Consider the following 12,880-nt stretch of genomic DNA (forward strand, 5'->3'; position numbering starts at 1 on the left):
GGGTTGTAACAATGAAGTGGCATGCTAGAGCTTTCATTCTAAGATTATCTCCAATTTCTCCTGCCTATATCTTGTTTATGCATAATTGTTTTCAGGTTGTCTTCCCCTTTAGCTCCTGAGCAATAGCTTTCTATCAATTAAAGTTATCTAGAAGTGGGTCCAAGTGGTCAAATAGTAAATGCTTTATTAAGTTTGCTCATTAATTGGCTGATTGGTAAACAATGAAGTCCCTCACTGGAAGTGTTTAGACAACAGCTAGATGCGCACGTGTGTGAAATGCCATTGAAAGGATTCTGGCCTAACTATGCATTAGACTAGATAGTCTGAGGACCCTCCCAACTCAGAGATTATTCTATCTAGGAGAATACACTAAGGATTATGTCTTAAATTTGTCTATCAGATTTACACCTGGCCCAGTGTCTAAAACAGACTCACTTTATACATTGTCTGAATTTGCTGGATAAATGTTTGGTGCATCATTTTGTTTCTACATATTAAATCTATGCCGGTCTGCATTTTAGTAGAATATTTTTGTTTTCAAATGTCTTTTAGAATGCAGAAAACTGCACCTGCTGCAACATATCTGTTTCTTCTCAAAAGAGTTCCCAGGGTTCTTCATGATTTCCTTCCCCCTTTTCAAAATTCTCCTGATCACATCCAAGCTGCATATTAGAACTCCGTATATAGAAGCACTGAAAAGTCAGGGATTTATTTATACTTTGGGGCATGAGTGAGATAACTGATTTCCGGGTGGAAAAATGATCACGATCATTTATGTTGTAAATAGGCATTGCCTGTGAGTTGTATTTAATAGATGAAATTCCCAGTGGTGCCCAGGGGCATCTGGATATCTGTGAACTGTTACAATGCACCAGGCAGAAAGAGGTAGAGTAGGGCCCAGGGTAATGGAGTTGAATCCTTGCCAGACAATCCAAGGTTTTCGTGGAAATGAATTAACAACAGTGTCACAGACTTGCAGCTCACTGCAGTTGTTGCTGTGGACATTCATCTAAAGAACCAAATATGTTGATGAATGAACCCCTGTAGCTTTTCAAATGAGTATCTAGTCACCCTTCAGCCTCTGTCATTCCAGGACTGCAGTGCTGACACTGTTAGAGATCTCAGAGACTTCTTTAGCTCTAACTTTAAGGATGACTTTGCTTCTAAAAAGTTTTATCTTGTCCATTGGTGCAGCAGCAGAGTCTTAGACATGTCAGCTAAGAGATCATTTGCAATCCCAGGAAATAAAATCCATCATATTTCTGCTCTGCATAGAAAAGAATATCTAACAGATTGTTTAATTTGAAAGAGAGCGCAAGTAGGCTTCTGATGAATTGCTTTATCTCCTTACATTACTGGGAGACAGCTGATAAAAATGTCTTCATATATAATCATTAACAGTGGGACTTTTTAGGGGGTGGTGATAGCCTGTGGATATACCAAAGAATTCAGACCCCCTCAGCCTCTATCAGTATGCTGATTAATCATGGTATTAAAGGACAGTTCAGGGAAATTAGCAATCTCTTTGAATGATCTGCTTTTATTACTAGATTGTTAATTGATGAATAGTGGACCTAAAAACCCTCAATTCTTTGCTGTAATAATATGTTTACAGTAAATGAGACATTAACCTTTTGAAAATTCTTTCCTGGAACCCTGGAGGCAAGGGGGGAAAAAAAGGCTTAAAAGAGACTTTTGGTAATGGCAAAGTGAGTGTGTGTGTGTGTGTGTGTGTGTGTGTGTGTGTGTGTGTGTGTGTTTAAGCAGGCTTTGCTTTTGTAATGTGAATGAGTCCGGAACCTCTGAGAAGAGCCAATTATTTTAATAATCCTCACCTCCTAGTAGGCATATCAGAACTTCAGCTTCACCAAGTTCCAAGCATGATATCTTGGTGTTAGGTGGCCAAGTCAGTCCTCTTTGTGTTATGAATTCTAATACCTAAAATTTCAACACCTGTTTTGTTAAATGGGAAAAGTCATGAATTGATAACAAGGTTCACATCCCTGGAAAATGGGGATCATTCTGACAGCTTGTCAGTCAAAGCTGTCAAAAGCTTTCTTTTCCTTCCTTTCAATAAGTTTTAGTGTTTCTCTTCTTTTTCTTTTAGAAAAAAAATTTAAGAAGTAGCATGTCAAAATTACAAATGGCAAAACCTAGCTAAGAGACAGTAGTCTACCTTGCTTTCAGAAGGCAGACTTGAGCTGGATTGTTCCCTTGTTCCATGTACAATATCAGCTTGGTTCTGTGATAGTTTTCTCATTGTAGCCACAGTCTACACCAGTCATTTTCTATGTCTTGAGGGGGGTGTCCATATATTGTTAGAAGTTAAAACAGCACTACACCCTAAAGTACTTAAAATACTGCAAGGTGATCAGTGAAATAGCTAATATCCCCCCAAAACAAGCACATATACTTATAACCCTCACTCTGTCACTAGAGAAGGAAAGAAGTACCCAAGGACGTCTAAGGAAATAGACCTTAGTCATCCCGGAGTTTTGCACTAGAGAAAGGGAGAAAAAGGAGGAAGATATAGAATAGTGTACATCAGTATCAGTTATTCCAGTCCCTTTCCTGAAACAAAAAGGGGTGTTCAGGAATCAGCAGTTCTAATCATCCTATTCCCTCTAAAACCTTCAGTGGCTTCCCATTGCCCATGTATTAAAGCTAAAATGCCATTGCATATGGTATCAAATTTTCTCCATAATATTATTGAAATGTGTCCTATCTATAGTGAATCCCCCACAGGTACCCCATGCTGCAGTCAAACTGAACTATCTATGGATTACTGAATGCCTGGAACTTTCCCACCCATTTGCCTCTTTCCCATGCTATTCCCCCTGCTTCTAATACCTCCCACTCCAAATGGAATCCTCTTCTCTCTTATAATTATAGTAGTGATAGTGATCATATTGATAATTATAATTGTGATCATGATAGTTCTCATTTATTTGGCACTTTAAAGTTTGCAAAGAATTTTACATGTTATTTTCTTTGATGCTCCCTAGTACCTTCTTAAGGTAGGTGCTATTTTAATCCTTATTTTACAAGATGAAGAAAAGGAAGCTGAGAAAGAGGTTAAGTGAGCTTCCCAGAAAACACAACTAGTAGGTGGCTGAGGCAGGATTTGAATTTCAGTCATCTTGTTCCAAATTCAGTGCCTCCTTCTCCATGAAGACTTCCCTATTGCTCCATAAAATGTTACCCTCTACCATATTCATATTGCACTCTTATGGTAATCATTATATTTTTGTTTGATAGTTATTGATTTACTTGTGATATCTTTCCTACAATAGCATATATAATATAGGGGTGGGGATTGCGGGCTCCATATGTATATCACACCATATGTGGCTCAATGACTACTTCAAAACAGGCACTCAGATAAATACATGTATAATGCAGTTGAATTGCTTGTTAACTCTGGGAGATGGTTAGGAGTTGGGTGGGCAGAAGGGATAGAGACAATATGAATCATGTAACTTTGGAAAAACTACATATAAATTTGTTAGTGGCATTTTTAAAAAGAGATCAATAAAAACTTCTTTTAAAAGCCAATAAACAAACAAACAAGTAAATAAATAAATAAATGACCAAACAATTAAATAAATAGATAAATGAATGAATACATGAATGAATAAATGGATAAATAAATGAATAAATAAATAAATAAAAAGGAGACAGTAGATTTTATTTATTGAAAAGAAAGGAATCAAATATCAGGATTTGTTTCAAATTTCAAGTCAAAAGAATTTTGAAATTAGAGGAGAGTATAAATATAATGAAATATAATACTCATTTTATAAATGGGGCTATTTGGCCTCAAAAGAGATTAAATAATTTGCCTAGGGCTAAACAACTAGTTGGTCAAGTAGGTGGTACAATGGATAATAGAGTGCTGGGCCTGGAGCCTCATGAAGACTTGAATTCAAATCCAGACTGAGGGACTCACTAGCTGTGTGACCTTTGGAAAGTCACTTAACCCTGTTTGCCTCAGTTTCCTCATCTGTAAAATTATCTGGAGAAAGAAATGGCAAACTGCTCCAGTATCTTTGCCAAGAAAATCCCAAGCAGAATCATAGTCAGAAACTGAAATGGCTGGATAGGGGCAGAGCCAAGATGGCAGTTTAGTAGCATCAAAAGCTGGAAGCACTCTGAGAATCCTACTCACAACAGCTTGTTTTCTAATGTGTCTGATACAATTAAATTTTTCTTTGGGGGAAATTTATTTTTAAATGATTAATTAAAATTATCACCATAAAATTTTCTCTCACACAAAAAGGGACAAAGCCCTAAAATTTTATAGAGATATTTAAATCTCTCCCTGGTAATGTCTTTGTATTTCCAGCAAGTCATTTCTATCCTTCATTTGCCTTCCCTATATAGACATGTGTCACAAAATAAGTATGATGATTCATTGGGGAGCTTTTTAGTTGTTTTGTTTTTATGAAACATCATCAAGAAGCAGAAAGAGTTTAAAGAAATAGTGAGAAAAATCAAATAGATGTGCCTAAAAGTTTGGGGGACAAGACAAAGACAGAGGGGGTGAGATGGGACAAAGACAGAGAGGTAGGGGGGAGGAAAGACAGACAGACAGACAGACAGACAGGCAGGCAGAGAAAGAGAGAGAGAGAGACTTTTGGTAAAGAGTCAAAAGAAAAAAAAAACCTTTTGTAGCTTTTCTTCAAGTTTCAAAGGGGAGTGACCACTAGCAACATTATTTAGTTCTCTTTTCTCTATAGTGAAAGCTTGGCTGGCCACTGAAACCAACCTGCCATGATTAGTGTATATTCTTTTCAGATTTTTTTTTTGGTTTTTTGTTGAGACCTTTTTGTTTTAATGTCAGATTCATTTTAAATGTGTTCTCCCCTATCCTTATTCAGAAAGCAATCCTTTATAAATTTTAAAGGCATCCTTTCAAAATAATGTTAATTGTTGTTGTTCAGTTATTGCACTTGAATTTCCACCCTTCATGACTCCCTTTGGGGTTTTCTTCCTGGTTTTCCATTTCCTTCTCCAGTTCATTTTACAAATGAGTAAATTGAGACAAACAGAGTTAAGTCATTTGCCCAGGGTTACATACATATCTAGCAAGTGTTTGAGGCTGGATTTGAAGTTGGGTCTTCCTTACTCTAGACCCAGAACTCTATCAGTACCACGAGGCTGCCTAATAACAATTATATCTAGCATTTATATAGCATTTTAAGCTTTGCAAGGTACTTTATGAGCATTATCTTATTTTATCCTCACAACAATCCTGGGAGATAGATGCTATTATCATCCCCATTTAACAAGTGAGGACACTGAAACAGAAAGTTGTTACGTGACTTGCCCAGTATCACACAACTACAAATATCTGTCTGCATTTGAACTCAAGTCTTCCTTTCCCCTAGTCCTGTGCTCTATCCATTATGGTACCTAGCTGCAAAAGAAAGAAAAAACAGTAGATGAAAATAAATAATTATCAAGCATTCACTTTTTCCCCCTTAATATCTTCTCTAATCCGCTGAAAATAAAATGTATCAAGACAGTTGTAAAATTCCTGCATCACTTAAACATAATTAAGCAAAATTAATCCATTGAGAGGTCATTTCTGAGTATATGGCCCATATTCTGCATATTAGTTCATCATCTTTCTATCAGGAGATAGGCAGCATTCTTCTCTATCAATACTCTGGAATGATGGTTGATAATTGAGTTTATTACAATCCCTAAAACCCAATTCCTGGAATCCACACTGCAAGTTGCCTGTAGGGACCTCATTACCATCCCATCACCACAATTGTTCCCAGTGAAAAGATGTTCCCTTTACAACTATGTCCTTTCTCTATTCAAAACTCTCAGTATTACCCAAGACTAACCTTTAGTTCAGTCCTCACCATAAAGCCAATCTCTGACAGATAGAACACTGTCCCTCCAGGAGTACAATTCCCAAGATTCCAAGGGTTTCAAAAGTTATTTTTCCCCCATGACCCACAAGAGAAGTTCAAATAATCAGTTTTGCTTGAGTGCAAACACACACACAAACACACACAATATTGCCATTATTACTACGGTTTTTATAACTTTCTTTATTTAGGGGGTAGGGATTGGAGAATTCTTTGCAATTTTCAACAGCAATGCAAAATCAAGAGCCTCTGTTCCCAGTGGATTTTCAATAATCCACTTCATTATGCCAGCATAAAACATCTCAATTTGCTACTTCATCATTTTCATGAGATTATAGACATTAAAAAGGCATTTTCTTCTTAACATTCCCAATTGGAGCACATTTGAATTGTTTAACTCAAGGTATTTGCTTATTCTTCATTCTTTCATGTAGTATAGAAATCAGTCTTAAGTTCTGAATGGATCTAACTCAATTCTTTTCTTTAGTTGAATGTTCTGGACCAAGTTCTAAAACAGATTTGCTATATGTTCTGCACTACACAACAGCATCTCATTTTTAGTAGTTATTGTGTTCTAACTCATTTCCTATTTTTGATAGGATAACTGGACTGATAGACCAATGGGGTTCTGGTAGATTAAAGAGTGCCTGGATTTCATCAAGGTATGTGAAATATTATCTTATAATATTCTTGTAAATGATATGAAGAAATGTGAGTTGGATGAGAACATTCTTAGGAGGATTCTTAGCCCGTTGAATTATTGTACCCAATGTGTGCCCATTAATAGATTGACGTCAACTTAGAGGTAGGTCTCCTGGGATGCACCACAGAGTTTAGTCTTTAGACTTACCAGGTTCATCAAATCAGTGGAATACATAAAAGTCATGCTTATCTGAATTGTAGGTAAGACAATATTGAAATGGAGAGTTAATATGATAAATGACAGAATCAAGGTTCACAGTGATTTTAACAGGGTAGACAAATGAGTGGAAACCAACATGATGACATTTAATAGGGATAACTATACGTTCCTGCATATAGACTCAGGGAAAACTGCTACAGCATGGCAGAGATCCAGCTTGAACGGCATTTATGTGAAAAAATACCCTAGCAATCTTAGGTGACCACAAGTTCAAGATAAGTCAACATTATAGCACAAATGTTTTAAAAAATACAAAGTTAACAATGTCGATTGCAGTTATATTATTGTCTAGTTCAAGGAAATAGTAATAAAGCATATTCTGCTTCAGTCAGACTTCATTTAAAACTCTAGAGTCAGTCCCAAGTGCTGCATAATAAAGGAGATGTTAACAAAATAGAGAGCCTATGAAATAAGATAACAAACATAGTGAAGATTTGGGAAACCATAAAAGGTGAGGAATGATTAAATAAATTGATGTAAAAGGGTGTGTGTGGGGGGGGGGGGGAGACTGGAAGAACAAAACTTCCAAGTGCATCGGCTTTAATATGACATGTACAAATCATACAAAGTCACTGAGTCTGCAGACCCTAAACATCAGCATCAACATGATTTTTATAAACAAAAGAGGAATGAAGTGAGGAGGTTACAGCAAAACTACAAAAACAAACTGAGGAATGAGTATCCAGGGGTGACTGAGGTATGTCTAAGATGGGGTTATTAATATTCCTAACTTTGAATTAGATTATTACATATGTCCACCATGTGGCTAACTTGTTTTGAAAGGGGGATTTGACAACCCTCTAAAAAGGGGCCACCAAAAGTTTTGGTGGAGTAGACACTCTCCATCCCCTAGCCAGTTTATGACTGGCTTGTAAAGAAAGGAGGAAAGGAAGACTATTTCAGGAGGGAGGGTGTGTTGGATAGGAAACTAACAAGTATCCAAAAAGTAGAAAGGACCTGTTGATGGTAGGGGAATTCAAGGGATTTTGACACACAGCTACTTTGATATACATTCTTATAGTTAAATGATTAATATAATTATCTTCTTATACCTAAATGATTAGCTTACTATTAATCCTAAATATTAAAGCTGACTTAACTCAGCCATTAAATCATAGTAGCAGGGACTATTTCTGACTTCAAAATCAGATCAACCAATAGTTACTTTTTAATCAATCACAATTCTTAATCAATAATCTAATATCACTGTGAAAGTTTAATATATAGATACCTTCTGTTGCTCCCTCTAATTCTCCTCTACAGTCTTGAATGTTTCTAAATTGCCACCTTGCTGCCTTCTGATACGTTTTTCTTTACTCCCCAAAATCACTTTGGGACCAGACTCTGTCCTGTGTGTGCCATTGATTTCATAACATCAGTTTCTTGGGCAGCTAGGTGGCACAGTGGATAGTGTACTGAGTCTGGAGTCATGGAGCTGTGAGGTCAAATTCAACCTTAGACACTTATTAGTCCTGTGACCTTGGGCAAATCATTTTTGCTTCAAGTATTTGACTCAAGAGTCCTCATTTGTGAAATGGGGATAATAGCACCTACCTCCCTGTGAGGATCAGATGAGATATTTGTAAAGTCCTTCATACAGTGCCTAGAATACAGAAGGTCTGACTAAACCCCTATGGTCTGATTTACCTGCTCACTCATCTCCCACATGTACACTTTGCTTATTCTTTCCAAAAGTGATGAGTAGTCCACTAGTCAGCTCACCTCAAGTGAAGTCTCTGCCCAAGGGTATGATGGTAAATGTTTAACCACTGGACATGTACACTTAAGATATGTTTTTAAGTTTTATCTTCATTATTAACATTTTCTCTGTCACTTTCAGTCTACAAAGTGAACAATAAATCAAATCCTGATTTGGAGTCTTTGTCCATTTCTAATAGAAAGTGGTGTAAATACTTACTCTGAAAATTAAACAATCAATTCTCTGGAACCCTTCAAGCTTGCCCCAGCTCTCCCTTGTCTCTGTCTCTCCATGAATCTTTCTGATCCCTTTGCTCATCTTCTTGTCAAATCCCCAAACTCCTCAAGCTCTAACCAGACTAAATCACTTCTAATCAGAGAATGGGAAAAGCTTGGCTGGACTTGGAAGAAGCCAGAGAAGTCCTTTAGAATCGCCCAAAATACGTCAAATCCTTCATCTACATCACAACTTTAAATGTTGCAACACAACTGTTGTGTTGCCCTTATTGTCTCCCTCTTCTAAGCAGTGGTCATAGAGGTATTCAAAGAAGTCAAATCATATTTTGTGTTTGTGCACAGTTATTTCTATTTTTGTATCCCCAGTTCTTATATCACCTCCCTAAGAGTTCCTTTCAACTGAGTTAACTTCCATTTAGAGTAAATATATTTGTATGTACAAAATTTCTTCTCCTTTTTTATTTTAAATTTTGATTTTTTTGCTCTACGTATGTAGCTATCTGCTGGTTGTCTCCTTTATTACTATGAAAGCTTGCATGCAAGGGCCATGTTTTTGCCTTCTTTGTAGCCTTAGCCCTTATAATAATGCCTGGTATATAATAAACACTTAATAAATCTTTAATTTCCTCCCTATCTTTCTATAATAAAGAGTGTATGCAGACATAAAGGCGAAATGCAACCAACTAATAGCAAACTGCCTAGGATATGTAGCTGCTTTAGTAGAAAGTCCCACTTTCCTCCTCCACAAATCTGCTAGAAAGCATAGTAACTGGCCCATTGAATCACCACTGTTCATTCCCTGTGACTACCTCCTGTTACATCCCCATTTGGGGCTGTGGCTGTCTCTTACACTAATGTACCTCCTGGGTCATGAGGTAGCCCCCAAATCTGTTAATCTGTTATAATTCCCTCTTAATGGATCAGTGTTTAAACCCCCCTTTGCAACTACATCCCCTGCTATGGACCACTTCCACAACTCCCTGATTTAACTCTTACCAATCAGCGTTCTGCCTTTCTCCCCTACTTTCCTCAAACATCACCTCCCTCTAGAGCAATTAAGAAATTTTGTTTCACTGTGTATATGCACATTCTGTCTAACTTCCTACTTATCTGCATCATGGGGCCTAATTTGCCCAGGCTAGGAAATATTTTGATGCTGAGAATGGTTACATGAAAGTTACTGTAGCCTCCCTCTTTTTTTGTCTACAGAAAATGTCACCATTAAAATCCCTCATAAGCCCCCAACAAAAACCAGAGACAATGATGCTTCAAAAGAGACAGCTTTTCAATGCTGGATGATGGATGGCTCAGGAGTGATTTAAAGTGCATATATGCATAAGTTCTATATCCCAAGGCACTGAAAAGGATACAGTAAATATTTCTAGTGGAAATGTATCTCTATGCAAATTACGTATTTGTTAGGTAAGGTCAGAAATATGTGACTTCCACTAAAAAGTAGTAAGTAATAATGTCTTTAGCAGAAAGTGGGGAGGGAAGAAAGGGAGGGAGGGAAGGAGAAAGGAAGGGAGGAAGGAAGGAAGGAAGGAAGGAAGGAAGAAAGAAGGGAAGGAAGGAAAAAGGGAATGAGGAGAGAAAGGAAGGAAGTAAGAAACAAAGAAACAAAGAAAGAAGGAAAAAGAAAGAAAGGAGGGATAGAAGAAAGGAATGAGGAGGTAAAGAAACAGGAAAGGAAAGAATGAGTTAAGAAGGGAAGAAAACGGGAAGACATTAAAAATGAAATATTGTTATATTGTGTATTAAATACTATTTTGGTTTACCTATCACATTTCCTTTCTGACTTTCTGCTAAATCATTGCTCTGGTGCCTCATTGGCATATAGAGGTAACCTTGGGTCATCTAAGAGTAGGCCAGCAGTACACAAGTTATTGTAGGTTCTTCCAATTTGGAAAAGCTTTGAGTATTTTACCTGCCGGCAGACTGTGTGTCAGTCATCCAGACTCTTCTAGTTAAGCTGGGATTTTTTTTTTCATATATTTATTGTCATGTAAAACACATTGCCATATTTGTCATTGTTGTAGGAGCAAACTCATACATAGGAGCATACGTAAGAGCAAACTCATACAAAACCTCAAAGTAAAACCACAAATGCACTGATATGAAGGATGATTCCAACAGTTCTTTCTCTGGAAGTGGATAGCATTCCCCCTTCCATAAGTTCTTCAGGACTGTCTCAGATCATTACTTTGCTGAGAGTAGCCAAGTTTTCACAGATAATTATCATATAATATTACTATATTATTGTGTGCAATATTTTCCCAGTTCTGCTTAGTTAACTCTGCATCAGTTCCTGTAGTTCTTTCCAGCATTTTCTGAAATCATCTTGCTTATCATCCCTTACAACAAAAAGTGTTCGATCACTAAAATATACAATAATTTGTTCAGACATTCCCCAATGGATAAATATCCCCTCAATTTACAATTCTTTGCCACTACAAAAAGAGGTGCTATAAATATTTTTGTATTGGTAGGTCCTTTCCCCACTTTATTATCTCCCCATTTATTATATTATCTATATAATATTATCATATTATTATCTATATATTACATATAGACCCAGTAGTGGTATTACCAGATCTAAGGGTACACAGACAGTTCTATAGCTTTTTGGGCATAGTTCCAAATTACCCTCCAGAATGTTTGCATCAGTTCACAATTCCACCAACAGTGCATTAGTGTCCCAGTTTTCCACAGTCCCTTCAACATTTACCACTTTCCTTTACTGTCATATTGGCCAATCTGACATATGTGAGGTAGTACCTTAGTGTTGTTTTAATTTGCATTTCTCTAAGAATGATTTAGAAAATTTTTTTCATATGATTTTTGATGACTTTTATTTCATCAGTAAATTGATTACCCATATCCTTTGACCATTTATCAATTGGGAAATGGCTTATATTCTTATAAATTTGACTTGGTTCTCTATAAATTTGAGAAATTACACATTTATCAGAGTCATTTGCTATAAATTTTCCCCAGTTTGTTGTTTCTGTTCTAATTTTGGTTAAACTAGTTTTGTTTGTTACAAAAACTTCTAATTTAATGTAACCAAAATTATTTTATATCTTATAATATTCTCTATCTCTTATTTGGTCATGAATTCTTCCCTTCTCCAAAGATTTGCCAGGTAAGCTATTCTGTGTTCCCCTAATATAATTATGGTATCACTCTTTATATCTAAATCATATATCCATTTTGACCTTATCTTTTTAAGGGGTATGAGATATTGATCTATAACCAGCTTCTGCCATACGGTTTTCCAAATTTCCCAGCAGTTTTGTTAAATAGTGAGTTCTTATTACACAAGATGGAATCCCTAGTTAAGTTCTGAAAGACTTCTAATTAGTGAGACAGCATAATATAGTCAATAGAGTGCTAGACTAAATCAAAAAGAGATAACTTCATATCCCACTTAAGTTACATATTTAGCTGTATGACCTAGGAAGGTCCTTTAATCTGTTTGGGCATTGGTTTCCTTATCTATAAAATACAAGGTTGGCTACCAGATGATGATTTTTTGTTCTCAACCATAGCAACTCATGAAAACATCTTTTAAATTGTAGTGAGGTAGTTTCTGTGCCAGGTGAAGGCAGGTTGACATAGTTGTTCAGTTGTTCCAGTCATGTCTAATTTTTGTAACCCCATTCAGGGTTTTCTCACCAGAGATACTGGAATGTTTTGCCATTTCCCTCTCCTACTCATTTGACAGACGATGAACTGAGGCAGACAGGTATAAGAGTCTTGTCTAGGGCCAAACAACTAGTAAATGTAGGAAGCCAAATTTGAACTCATGAGTCTTTCTAATTCTCTATGCCTGGCCCTCTCTCTACTGCACTAACTAGCTGCCCATGTGCACATAGAGGGAACCCCAAATCCTTGCCACAATGAATTAGATGTTTTTCTATATGCCATTCTAATCACGTTAGGAAAAATCCACAAGCTCCTCAAGAACTAGTGGTAATAGACCCCATTTCATTTATGTTGAAATATACCATTTCTTACTAAAGAGAGTTTCAGAAAATTAATTATTTTATTCTCATTTTTAAGGAAAAGATAAATTTTGTTTGTGGTCATTCATGACTACAGATAAGAATCTGTACCTCAGAACCCTCTGAAAAAA

At 36.5% G+C, this 12,880-nt stretch overlaps 1 protein-coding gene across 2 annotated transcripts in view; it reads left to right on the top strand.

Moving 5' to 3' along the window:
* Positions 1–12,880, top strand: part of B3GALT1 (beta-1,3-galactosyltransferase 1) — a 783,716-nt gene that overhangs the window by 446,437 nt on the left and 324,399 nt on the right. For both annotated transcript variants that reach the window (XM_007494310.3, XM_016433691.2), the window contains exon 4: positions 6,485–6,547. The gene's annotated coding sequence lies outside the window, so the exon portion shown is untranslated. The remainder of the gene's footprint in view (positions 1–6,484; positions 6,548–12,880) is intronic.

Source organism: Monodelphis domestica, chromosome 4, assembly GCF_027887165.1.
Source record: "Monodelphis domestica isolate mMonDom1 chromosome 4, mMonDom1.pri, whole genome shotgun sequence".
NCBI lineage: Eukaryota > Metazoa > Chordata > Mammalia > Didelphimorphia > Didelphidae > Monodelphis > Monodelphis domestica.